The following is a 14052-nucleotide window of genomic DNA, read 5'->3' as shown; positions in this document are numbered from 1 at the left end:
ATAAAAAATAAAAATTATTTTAAAAAACCACCCCAAAGAAATGTAAACATTAGCTAATATTCTTCCTACAGTGAAAATACTGAAATCTGAGTTTGCCAGTAAATTCTACCAAGTTGCTGGGAAAAAAAAGTCATTCAAATCTTAAATTAAAACAATTTAAAATATAATGAAAATCCTGATTTTATAAACTGGTTTTAGTTTCTACCTATGAATACTAGGATCCCAGTCTTCTACTACAAACAGTGGTTCATTTTTTGAACAAGTCAAAAAAGATTGTTATCTTGGATTCTTCTATAAGTACAAGACTTTCTTTTACATATATTCTGGTGATTATTGTGGTATTTATACCTAGGCCAAGTTGTCTTAAGAACATTTCTGATATGTGCTAAACATTATCTAATTTCTCATTATAGAAAATGTATGAAACATATGTTTCTAGACCCCATTAAACCAGCATACAGGCTTAGTAAAATCAGGAAATGGCCCATGTAGTCATTTGCAGAGAAATTAAGCACTACAGTTTTTTAACTAAATTACATGTGTTGTTTAATAACCTAATACTTAGTGTTTAGTTTGAACCTTCCCTTCTCAACACTCGCAACTTCCTCTCTCTCCTTTCCTGCTCCCAGATTACATCACGGATATAATTTTAGAACAGGAAGAAGGATTTAAGTCATCTCTCCAGTTCACCAGCTATTTCCCTTTTGAGCTTTGATCTTCTTACCTTTTGTTCTTTGCTTGACCCTAGGTTCTATAAAAAAACGGGGAAGGAGTAGATGGCTGAGATATTAGTGGCTATAGGAGTAATTTGGATCATAAGAAAATTTCAGTAAGGTTGGAATGTTTATAATGGATTTAGGGTGAAACACACCTGCCAGCACCCTCTGTTCTCTCTTTGTGGGGATTTCCCCAATCAGAAAAAGCAAAGAGGAGATACTATCTATGATAGACTACTTTTTTATTTCAGAAACTATACATATATTATCTGGTTGAATACATAAAACAACCCTGGAAATGCTTGCTGAGATTTACAGATTGAATGCTATCTTTGTCCAACATTCTAGGAATTTAGGATTCTCCATGCAAGCATGCCATAAAAATGGGAATTGTATATATTGTCAAGTATCTGGTACCAGAGTTCAAAATAGTTCTGAAAGGAAACATATAAATGTTTTACTTTCTGTTTAGGCTCCAAAATTTTCACTTCTTTTTTTTTTATCTTTTATTCAACACATAATGTTTATTTAAAAACCTATTGATCTTACCTTCTAGGTCAATTAAAAGGGTCATAGAAGCTTTGTAGCCTGAGCTCAAGAGGGCTCTGATAGGTGTAAGTGGGTTCTGTTAATGTTTATACTAGTTTTTTAAAATTTTTTAAATTAATTTTATTTTTGAGAGAGATGAAGAGAGGAGAGACAGAGAAACACCAGAGCACTGCTCAGCTCAGGCTTATGGTGGTGTGGGGGATTGAACCTGGGACTTAGGAGCCTCAGGCATGAGAGTCTGTTTGCATAACCATTATGCTGTCTCCCCCGCCCTGTTTATACTAGTTTATACTAGTGTATACTTCTGTATAATAACAGAAGCAGCTCATTATTTGTCATGCATAAAAAACACCTATTTTCTCCTTTTAAAGTTCTTGAGTAACCCTCACTTTTTAAAAGGGATATTCTTCTTTAAGAAAGTCTACCCACATTAAGCTATATAACACACTAACTACTTCCAAGAAATAGTTCCTGTTCCTTCTATTACAGCAGTTCCACAATCACTTGAAAACATTAAGACATACTTCAGTGAATCATGCCCAGAGTTCATGGAATTGAATTGTATATTTGTAAGTGAATTATACTTGGAATGAATTTCTAGCAGAACCTAGAAATATATGATATTAAGCACGCAGTGCATAAAATACAAACAACTTCAAATTGTTCAACAATGTCAGTTGCCAGAAAAAGAAGGAAGCCAGAAAAAGAAGCACTAGAACTATTGAATCTTAACTTTATCTGCATTTCTCTAATATGAAGATGAATTAATTATGTAGCCATTTGGAAAAGCACAGTAGAGACAAAAACTTCACACTGCAAAAAATATAATGACACTAGAATCCTGGTGCTACCACAAGGACATTTATTCCCTCCTTAACCAAAATTGTGGGTAAAAAACAGCAAATATCCACTGGTAGTCTAGATTCACCTTTGGACCCTTTATAAATTATCATATTTGTGCCTTACAACAATACATTTTGCAAATGTACAAGCTGAAGCTCTTGACAGGTTTACTTGCTCAACTTCGCACTAAGCTACAGAGTGGAAATCTGAACCCGCTTTACAGTACCACCATTGATGCTGTGCATCTGGGACTCTTGATACCCATTTCCTTGCTCCCTCTCCACTCAGGCACATTACAAAACTTAACTATTCCTAGGAAGAAAAGTATCTGAAAATGCAATGGCCAAACAGTGGAGTAATGTAAATATCTTTCTTTGAAACTTTTTCAGAAGCCCTGGTCCCCATCTGCAGGTGGAAAGCTTCATGCATGGTGAAGTATGGCTGCAGGTGTCTCTCTGTATCTCTCCATCTCGATCTCCCCTTCCCTCTCAATTTCACTATCCAACAAGGAAGGAAGGAAGGAAGGAAGGAAGGAAGGAAGGAAGGAAGGAAGGAAGGAAGGAATGGAGGGAGGGATGAAGGGAGGGAGGGAGAGAGAAAGAAAGCAAGGAAGGAAGGGAGGGAGGGAGGAAGGAAGCAAGAAGCAAGAATTGGGAATGCCTGGGTGGAGGTATAGCTCTTTCAGCTTTTCAGTTGCATGATGATGGAAAACTTATCTAACCTTACAAAAAGCTCAGAATTTTCATCTATGTATAGCAATAGAAATAATAATTCTTAACTTTTAGGCATAATTGGTACAGTGAAGTATTCAGATCTCAAGTGGCGCATTCAGTCGGTTTGGATAAATAAGTATTAAGATACAGAACATTTCTATCTGCTCAGATATTGCCCTTATGCAGGGTTTTGTGGAGAGTGAAATGTACTGACACCTATTTTGGGAAAATATGGAAATGTATCTCGTGACAAAACAACCCTACAAATCTACATTTTCTCAGTAAACTGATAGTAAAGTAAAAGCAAAACAAGCAAATAAAAAATACTTTCTCATGCTCCTTTTTTAAAGTATTTTTTAAATATTTATTTATTTATCCCTTTTTGTTGACCTTTTTGTTTTATTGTTGTAGCTATTATTGTTGTTATTGATGTCATCATTGTTGGATTGGACAGAGAGAAATGGAGAGAGGCGGGGAAGACAGAGAAGGGGAGAGAAAAATAGACACCTGCAGACCTGCTTCACTGCCTGTGAAGCCACCCCCCTGAAGGTGGGGAGCCAGGGGCTCGAACCGGGATCCTTACACTGGTCCTTGCGCTTTGCGTCACCTGCACTTAACCTGTTGCGATACTGCCCGACTCCCCCTCATGCTCCTTTTCAACCAACCCTACACACATATGCATACACACACAAAGGTGGGGGGGGCAGAAAAAGAGAACCTGATTATTTATTTACTCTAGAATTTTCTTTCTTTATTGTAAATATTTTCATATATTTATTGTTGTATAGAGACATAGAGAAATTGAGAGGGGAGGAGGAGAAAGACAGGGTAAGAGACAGACACTTGGAGCCTTGTTTCACCACTCACGAAGCTTGCCCCCTACAGGTGGGGACCAGGGGCTTGAACCTGGGTTCTTGAGCACTGTGATGTATGTGCTTAACCAGGTACACCACTGCCTGCTCCCTAGAATTTTCTAAAAATGGATTAATATAGTATCTATGCAAACAGTTCTGATTTCATTCACATAGTCTAGTGCTTCTGAGATTGACCCATGTGGGACTATGTAAGAATAATTTAGCCCTAATAATAACATCTGATAAAATCATTAAAACAGATAACATACATTATTTCCTATTAAAGTTGCTACCCAAATTAGCTTCTGTTATTGTTATTTAGAAGAGGAACTCTGGAAACAGAAGAGTGTTGGAGCCAAGAGAAGAAGTATCTAAATTTGGATTATATGTGGAAAAACAGGCTAACTAACAGTGATTCTCATACCACATTCTTTGTATATTTCAAGGATGTATGCTCATGCATGTCTCATGTTACAAACACATATTTGACATTTGGGGTGGAGTTGGAGATTGAATTTGTCACACCAGATTTTTTTTTTTTTTTTAATGTGTAGACAATTTTGATAGAGTAGCCTCCCAGTTCTCCTTAACTGTTCTTTTGCCCAGCAGAGATGTGGAGGTTAGCTATGTTAGGTTACATTAAAGTGACCCACATTTAAAAACTCACCCAGAACACTAGCAGCAGCTAAACTTCATGCTGTCAGTTCTGGCCAGCTCTGTAATTCAACAATTCCAATCAAACTGAAGCCTGGTCCTTGCAAATGGTTGTATTTATAACAAATATGACACCAATGATATCTTTCACAGAGAGTGATTTTGCCACAATAAATAAACCAATATTCTGGAAGGTCTCAGAATTGCTGAGGTAAATACCTTGTCTTTTATTTCTAATAGAGGTAAGGCAAAAAGCATGAATTTCAGATCTAAATAGGAAGTTGGTAGCCTCTCCAAAGACTTTTCTTGAATATTAGCTTCAAAGTCTGAGTTGTAAATATAAATTCTAAATCCTCAAGCAAAATATTTAGAGTTCTCTGTTAACTGAACTAGTAGATGAGCCTTGGAAATGAATCCTTGCTAAACAGTTGTCAAGAATTCACAACTCGTGTGCGAAAATGACACTCTATAAGGAAACTCTGAGGCATACAATATTAAAATATCAAGGCACATTCAAAGCACGGTATAGAAGAAAGTCTCCTCAAAGTTACTGCCAGTCTGTGGTGTGAGTTTCTAACCTGCTTCCTGCAGAAACATCTGTTCTTACTTTCAACACAAGTCACCTCTGGTATTTATTGCATTTGCTTAATGTTGAAAAGATCTGAAATGTTAAAACTCTTGATCTGTCAGCAGTATTGAATTCCTGAGAAAAGATGAGCTACCTAACAGCACAAATTGGAGAAATCTCATGTACCTGAAAGATATTAAATCCCCCACACAGCCAAATTCTCTTTAGATAGGCAAGCACAGAAGTTCCTAGAAAAAAAAAATACAACCTCTTTCTTAATAATCTTCTTTCGTTTTTATTTTTATACGCACATTTAATCTCAGCTTAGCCTATTCACATCTCAAAAAAATTTAGATTATCTGTAGGAAAGTCAAAGCATGTATTTGTATTTGTTTACGGTAAGCTCATATTATCTTGAAATGAGAAATTTCTGGTAATGAAAGATAAATTACTTACAGCTAAATGAGTTTTGCATTTATTTTTATCCAATGCTCAAAATTTTTAAATTTTTTAAAAAATATTTTTTATCCCCATTAAAAACTGAGACTGGCAGTTACTTAATAATAAATCCAGGAAACATCAGCAAATTAGTGTGTGTCACATGATTGGTGCACCTAGGGGAGAGACTGAACAAAAGTAAAAGAACAAAAAGAATAGACTTGGGCTTTGTGCTTTAACTGTGTCTCTATGAAAGGAGTGATAAACAAAAGACGATGGCTAAAAAAGTGTGAGAAACCAGAAGGTTAAATGGAATTGCTTGAGTTCCTATGTAAGACTTTGTATGATGTCAAGCAGCGAGACAGAATTATTAGGCATAGACCAGAGGGTCCCTATATCAGAAGCTTAAATGGCAAGTATGAAAGATGGTGTTCTCTTTTTTTTTTTTTAACTTTTTTCTTCATTTCAAATTTATTATTATTTTTTTTTATTTTATTAGTGATTTAATAATGATTGAATGATTGTGGGGCAAGAGGGGTGCCATTCCATACAGTTCCCATCATTAGAGTTCTGTATCCCACCCCCTCCACTGGAAGCTTTCCTATTCTTTATCCCTCTGGGAATACGGACCAAAGGGGTGCAGAAGGTGGAAGGTCTGGCTTCTGCAATTGCTTCTCTATTAGACATGGGCGTTAGCAATTTGATTCATACTCCCCGCCTGTTTCTGTCTTTCCCTAGTAAGGCAGAGCTCTGGAGGGGTGAAGTTCCAGGACACATTGGTGGGGTCATCTGCCCAGGGAATTCACGTTGACATCATAGTAGCATCTGCAACTTGGTGGCTTAAAAGCATTAAGATATAAAGCAGAACAGAGTGTTTGAGCTTGTGTTTCTGGGCTCCCCACTTTTCTCTTCATTTTGCTCGCATCTTTTGCTGATTTGGACCTTGGAGAGGAGTCTTCAGTGCAGTGCTGTCAAGTGAAAAGGTTTTGCTGCCAGATTTAAAGCAGAGTCTCAAGCTACTGCTGTAATTTCCCTTCATTTTCCAGCCTGAAAGGACATTCAGATAAAGAAGAAGAAATGGTAGTTTCTGGGGGCTCAGTGACCTATGAAGATGTAACTGTGATATTCACTCAAGAGAAGTGGGCACTATTAAATCCTTCAGAGAAGAAATGCTACAGAGATGTAATGTGGGGAAAGTTCAGGAGCTTTCTCTCAACAGAAAAATTACAAGAAGAACACTCCACCAAAGAGAAGCATAACCCCCATGGGAGTAAAGAATGGTGAGAGTCACATTCATAATAAAAGATAATGTCCCACTCAGAAAAAAAAAAAGATATAAAGCAGAACAAATTGTTTAATAATCAGGAACCTAAAGGTCAGAATATAGCAAATGAGATTTGGGGTCTTCATGCTGGAAGAAGCTAGGAAGTCTATTTTAGTTATATTCCAAGGGGCTCATGACTTTATTAAGTTTTGCATGAGCCCAACAGTTAACATGCAGGTGGGCTAAAAGTATTGTCTGTATTTATAATACTAACGTTCTTGCATTGAGTAGGAGAAATGACCTGAGAAATTAATGAAAATACAAATAAATCAAGAAGCCTGGTTTTTTTTAACTCATCAAGGAGTTGGGTAATGAGAACCAAATGTTATCAATCTGTGATGTTCAATTTATCTTGGAAATTCCTTCTTTTTTTTTTCCCAATGCAAAACATTTTAATGTTGTCAAATATACAGTTAGTAGAATTATCTAAATATCACTTATAAAAACTGGTATATCACATTAGATGATTCTGTAAAGTAAAAACAGATCACATATTGGCAATAACCCCAGCAGTTTAAGAACACCCCCCCATCAATAATACAAATTACAGATATATTCAAAAATAACATTATCTCAACATTTAAACCAAAGTCACGGTGACTAAATACATTCATTCAAGTACAATTTAGCACTGTCACTTAGGTGCAACACAATTTCACATGCTTTCAAAAATCTTCCAGTAAATCTCCCATAGTAAAGTGTCATTGCGCACAGAATTTCCATTTATATGCAGGGGTGTCCGACTTAAGACTATTCACTTCATAAATGACTCTGTTAATATGTACTGTAAGTGAATACGGGGCCCAGGTTAACCTAGATGATGACAAACGTTAGCAATTTAAAAAACTCTTGAATGAATATTCTAGTTGTTTAAGTGCATGGGTACAATGTCATCTTATTTAGCACTATCAAAATAGAACAAGAACTTAAGTCAGAAAATGGAAATGCCATCCTTTTGCAAATATTACACATTTTAAATAACAAGACACCCTGTACTAAATTTAAAATACTAGCAATTTGAAGACTGAGGTCTAAGTATTCTTACTAAACCATAAAATGTAATTTTAAAAATGTGTGGCCATTTGCTTGTGAATACATACAGGAAGTTTTCACAGTTATATATATATATATATATATATATATATATATATATAGAGAGAGAGAGAGAGAGAGAGATGGAGAGAGAGAGACTATTCTAAACGAATGGTCTACGTAAACGTACCAGCAAGAGAAGTGGGAAATTAAGGCCTTTTAATATAGTTATTACTCAAAACTCAAAAGTCAACAGAGGTTACTTAAACTAGTTCTCTAATGTATATGTGACTTGTTTCATCTCAACTAATTACCTTACTTTTACTTGAACTCCAATGCTAACTATTCCTTTAAAATTAGTATTTCTCTTTATTGTAAGCCTCCACCCCACCCCACTCCACCTAGACAGGATGCTGAGCCTGGTGAGAACTTTGTCTAACTGGTTCCTAACAGCCTAGCCGGGAGCCTCAAATGCTTGGCGCATGGCAGACCTTCAGTGAGTATTATTAATAAGCTAGGAAGCCTGGCCTCCAAAGGTAACTCTACTCATTGTCTCACATTAGTTAAGATGTTCTTTTAACTTCTTTACATAACCAAACCGGCAGTTCTTAATAAATAAGTTGCTATCTAACAGGCTATGAAAGCATTTAGGATGTGATATTATAAACGAGGCCTGTGATATATCAAATCAAGGTTAAAGGCATGATAAGGAAGATTATTAGGAAGCACTGTAAACAATTTTAAAAGCAAATCAAGTTTTAAAGCATCAAAACTGTTCAGAGAAAATGCTACTAAACTGTTAACAAGACTTAAAATAGTGGACAGACCCTCTAATTCCACAAGTAAAATTATTTCAACATGCTACCATTTTCTTTTATCTCACTCCTTTCACAATATTCTAAGTCCTAGAAACAACTGTTTCCAAGGTGTGTGAAACAATAAAATTGCAACTTAATATATATTTCTGAAATTAATTCCTGGTCTTAAAGTTATGGTAGAAATCTGACAGGTGGGGTAGGTGGTAGGAAGCATAATAGTTTTGCAAAGAGACTCTCATGCCTGAGGCTCCAAAGTCCCAGCTTCAGTCCCCGGCACCACCATCAGCCAGAGCTGAGCAGTGCTCTGGTTAAAAAAATGTTTTTTTGTTGTTTTCTTTTTTAAATTGACAGGTGTTGTAGAGGAGAAATAGAGATCATTTTGGAGATCATAAAACAGAGAATATACTCAAGTCAAAATTCAGGGGGGGGGAAAGTTCTCTTTTGTTCAGCATAATCTGAAGTCCCACAATAACAAATTTTAGTGTAGAGTTAAGTACAGTCTATCCAAACACATAAAACAGTGCATACAAGCTTCATGTTAGAATCATTTTACTATGGATATTTTCACAACTGTTTCTTGAAAAACTATTTAGATAAAATATTTAGCATTCGTCATCAATGTTTAATTTATTTGAATCTATGCAACTTCCATCTGTATTAAAATATCAATTCATGTAAACACTCCATTATAAAACTATTAACAATTTTTTTTATTGAAAAGTGTGCTATTCACTATCCACAATTTCCTTTTTTATTTGTGCATTCCTAAGAAATACATTAAATCGAAACTTATGTTTTCCTGGGAGGAAGGGGTGCCACTATGCTAATTCCTTTAGCCCAGACTTGGATCATGCTTATTATGTAAACATTTACATGTTTAAGTATGCTTGATGGGGAGTGATCACACACTTCCAAAGTGGTAATTATCAGCATAATGTAAGGGATAGCATAATGTAAGTAGTACAATAGTCACATGTAACATGAAACGGGTTGACTAGATAACAGTGATAAAAAAAATGTAAACAAACAAAATTAAATGTTAATCCCTTCCCAGAAAAACAACAACAAAAGAACTTCTTGTTTTATTGAAACAAAGTATGATATAGTACATCAAAAAGTTTTAAGACTCTGAGTTTACAAAACTATGTTTCCAAATATGGGTAAACAAAATCTGGAACGGATTACTCTATTGAGCTAAAGTGTGCAAAAAATAAAATCAGATAATACTTTCATTAAATATAATGTCCATACCCCTCCCCCCAAAAAAAACACCTCATCTTAAGATCCAAAATAGTGTTTAATTACCTAAGCTCGACTTTTATTATAGAACCGCTATACAAATAACAACAACAACATACATCTGTAATTCAGGCAAAGAAAGAGTAAAAGATAACCATTAACTAAAAGATAACCATTAATTCTCACTTTAAATCCATCCCAAAATAAAAAATTTGCAGCTGCTACCAACTTAGTAGAGTCTAATTTTTCAATGGAAAATATATACACTAACTCACTAAAAATAAATAAATAAATGAATTGTTGCCATAGCAAGAGGCATTTTAATTTTAGCTGTTCAGGTCTGTTAGATTTAGTAAGCACAGAATGTAGACAGCATTTAGTATCTCTCTCTGTGTTAAGCTGTTTGCTAAATTCTCTAGGGTTAGAAAGGCAAAATAAATACTTTCCCTGGATTCGAAAGTTTAATTTATTGGGGCATGCTGTGAGGACTTAACTCTAATAAAACATTCCCCAGAAACACAGAAAAATTGTTTAGTATTCATTAGTATTCTAATGAGTCAAAAAGAACACAGTAAATACATACATACTCCACCTATTCAATAATAATTTTCAAAAAAGGTAGAAGATGTTAAACACTTAGGAAACTAGTTTTTCCAAAAATAAGACCGCTCCCTCATGAACTTAAACTATAATTTCTCTCTTGAATATAAGACTGTTTGAAAGTAAAAGTATAGCTTTGGATAATCATCAAAATCTATTTAGGATGTTCTAATCTACAGAGTACTTCTGATAATACAAAGATAGATGTTGTCCATCTCTTGCTAGCATTATGAGAAGCATTTTTTAGCAATTTATAGTTATACTGTTTATGTAAATGAGTATATATAAATATAATTTTAAAGGAAATCTCAAATATTGTTTTAAAGGAGATGAGACAAAACTTCAATTATCTTCCTGAAGTTTCAGTAAGAAGAGATGTATGTATCTGTAAGACTTTTCTCTATATATCCCATGAATTTAAAAAAATTAAAGAAAAATAATGGGACACTTGAAGCTAACTTTTCTCCTAACCCCAGGCAGGAATGATTAGTGCCCAGAATTTTAAGACTTCTGTTGCTGCTGTTGTTGTTGTTGTTACCTGTGTCAATTCTCTTTATCATGAAGTTTGATGTTTTGAACTATGCAAAAACAGGAGAAAAATAAAGGGAAATCTTCTTTTTTGAATGCAGTAATTCCAGATCATTTCCCACTAAGAAGTACCTTTTTAATATGCTGGTCTAAATGTTCGCTGTAAAGCCTAAGCAGTACTTACTTCTGAAGCAGAATTTCTCCAGTTTTAATAACTTCCACACATAGTGATAAGTAAGGACATCAATCTGTGCTTTCAGAATTTCTGAGAGGATATTTAATAATGTAATGAGTTTAGTTAGGGCTCATTGTCAAAACTGAGTGGATAGAAGTTTCGTGATAAAGTAACCGCTCTAGAGAGCTAAATTCTTCATGGCTGAGTAACTGTTTGCATTTTACTTGAGCCAAATAGATGGTTAAACATGGTACCACCACATTCCCTGCTTGGCCTTCCTAGGTTTCTGGATTCTTCACAGTTTTCTAATGAACAAATAATTAGTTTTCTTGCGTAAGGTTATAAAAAAGTGAACCCTTCTACCAAAAAGTATAAAGACAAATAAATTAGAGAGAGACAATACAAACTTCTTACATAGCATTACAAGTTCAGAAGTTTTAACTGTCGCTCAACTCTATGATTGCCCTACCCGTTCCAAATACTGCAGTCAAGGAGTCAACTGTCTAAAATACTCTGCAATACAGTGATCAGATGCTTCAGTCCATAAACATATCCCTTGTCCGTCGTGCTGCTCGGGATGACATGAGCAAAATCAATCATCCTCACTTCGACTTCTGCAATCTCTTGGCAACCAGTTGGAAGATGGCAGAGAACTTTTTCCAGTTGGGAAATGACATTTCCGTTTAAATGTTCCTGTGACATGCTTTCCCACCCATTGTCCTGCTCTGTATTCTCAACTTTCAAGGACGTCTGGCTGTGATGCTTTTTTGAGTACATTTTTCTGTGACGGGCATACATCTTGGACAAGCTTTTGCCTACCGGAGTCTTTATTTTTATTGGCTGGAGAGCTTAACATATGAAAGTTGTTATTATATTCTAGTACATCTGTGTCTGACAGTTAGTTGTCCTTTGCCCAGAAACTTCTCTGCTAAAGTTCTGTCGTTTGATTTTGTAGTAGTTGGTTGAGATGAACCTTCATAAACAAACAGTAATGAACTTGCATAAAAATTTAGCTGCTGCTGGCTTTCAAACCACTGCAGGATGCTCTTGATTTTCTGAATACTGGCAGCAATGGCATCCTTCCGTAAGCAGAACCCATCATGGAAAAACTTGGCGACTCCGTCCTTCAGCGTTTCTCTTGTTAAGCTTCTTCCGTGGTGCTGGTTTTTCGTCTTGTAGTCATCAGAATGAACACGGTAGACCCTCATGCCAGGCACCAAGAACCCAGTCTCTTCCATTAATGGGTACTTGCTGACCTGTTGCTTGATCTTCTCAGATGAGGCAAAAGGATCATAGCTTTTTCGCCCTATTTTTACATCCATTATACAGGGTTTATGGAATCTGTGGGTCACATCTTCCAGTTTAAGGTATAAATCATTCTAATCTAATTCAGGAGCAATTCTTCAGTCCTTGCAGAACCCTGGGAATCCTTTTCTTGGTGAGTCAAAATTAATGGCTTAAATTACTGCTCCCCAGCTAGATTTTGGGCTCTCTTGGGAGAAAGTAAACTCAAGTCTTCATTGTTCTTTTGTGTTTCTGTTTGATTGTTTGTTTTGCTGAGCTCATAAATGATGACCAACTTTATGAATGTATGCATAGTTGAATAAATGGATAAAGGAATGAATTTCCTTATCTCAAGCATATCTACCATCAACTGATTACCTGAGGATAAAGAGTATACTCTGTATAATTCTATAATTTTCTGAAAATTTCAAAATATTTTCACATACTAGTCACCTTACATTTTTATATACCTGTGTAAGCTACACACATAAAATGTTATGTTTCAATATTTATACACCTTTTCCATATTTGGGAGCTATTCTCTTCCCTGATCCAGCTTTCTAGCCCTTTTTTTTTTTTCAGCCATGACATCGTCTCCCCATGACAATAACTTGGGTCCACCTGCATATCAGATGTCAGAATCAGGAAAAAACTATTATAGTCATTGGCCCTATGGAATATAACTAAAATGGTCCTACTAGCTTTTTTCCAAAACGGAGACCCCAAACCTTCATCTGCAATATTCCAGCCTTTAGGTTCATGGTTAGTCAACAATTTGTTTGGCTTTATATGTTAACTCTTTTTTCAGCCACCAGGTTCCAGATGCTACCATGATGCCAACCTGACTTCCCTGGGCAGATGACCTCACAGGTGTGTCCAGGAGCCTGGATTGCCCAGAGCCTTGCCCCACTAGGGAAAGAGAGAGACAGGATGGGAGTATGGATCAACTTGTCAATGCCCATGTTCAGCAGGGAAGCAATTACAGAAGCCAGACCTTCCACCTTCTGCATCCTATAATAACCCTGGGTCCATACTCTAAGAGGGCTAAAGAATAGGAATGCTATCAGGGGAGGAGATGGAATATGGAGCTCTGGTGGTGGGAGTTGTGTGGAGTTGTATCTCTCTTATCCTATGGTTTTTTGTCAGTGCTTCTTTTTTATAAATAAAAGTTTTTTTAAAGTTATGTTTCTTCCACACATTTACATAGAACAAAGCCGATTCCTTAGCCGACATTGTAGACAATCCATTTTATTTTTGTAAAGACCAAGACTTGTAGTTTACCAACTATTCTAGCATCCGACCATCCCAATGTCTGTCCTCCCTCCTATGAAGAGGATACTGGAGGTTACAATATAAATCCCAGTTTCTGAACTGCTGATACTTTGGATTTTGATAGATAATAAGAAGAACTTTGAACAATCAGAAATCTCCACAGCATAAAGCAATGAGTTTCTGTCTCATCTGAGGCTCCTTAAAGGAATTGGTAGTACCCAGGAGAAGGCCTGAGCATTATATTTCACATAAGGTATTCTTGACCTTTTCTTCAACCTAAAATCTGAAATTTCATTATATAGCTTTGGATATAAGATTTTTCCAATTCTGTGAAGTAACATTGGGACTGCAAAGTAACTCACACAGGAGTCAAGACCATGAGAACTTGAACTTGAGATTCTCTGAATATCAATTTCTTTACTGATCTCCTCAGGGAAGTTTTTAA

General features: G+C 35.8%; 1 protein-coding gene and 1 pseudogene across 2 annotated transcripts in view; both read right to left on the bottom strand.

The window, feature by feature from the left end:
* The window catches only part of SNTB1 (syntrophin beta 1), a 356345-nt gene that overhangs the window by 200796 nt on the left and 141497 nt on the right, over positions 1–14052 (bottom strand). The window lies entirely within an intron of this gene.
* Positions 11286–12741, bottom strand: LOC107522690 (inositol polyphosphate multikinase-like; annotated as a pseudogene).

This window comes from Erinaceus europaeus, chromosome 1, assembly GCF_950295315.1.
Source record: "Erinaceus europaeus chromosome 1, mEriEur2.1, whole genome shotgun sequence".
In the NCBI taxonomy this organism is placed as follows: Eukaryota; Metazoa; Chordata; class Mammalia; order Eulipotyphla; family Erinaceidae; genus Erinaceus; species Erinaceus europaeus.
Note: the sequence above shows the minus strand (reverse complement) of the source record. Positions and strands in the feature narration are given on the sequence as shown.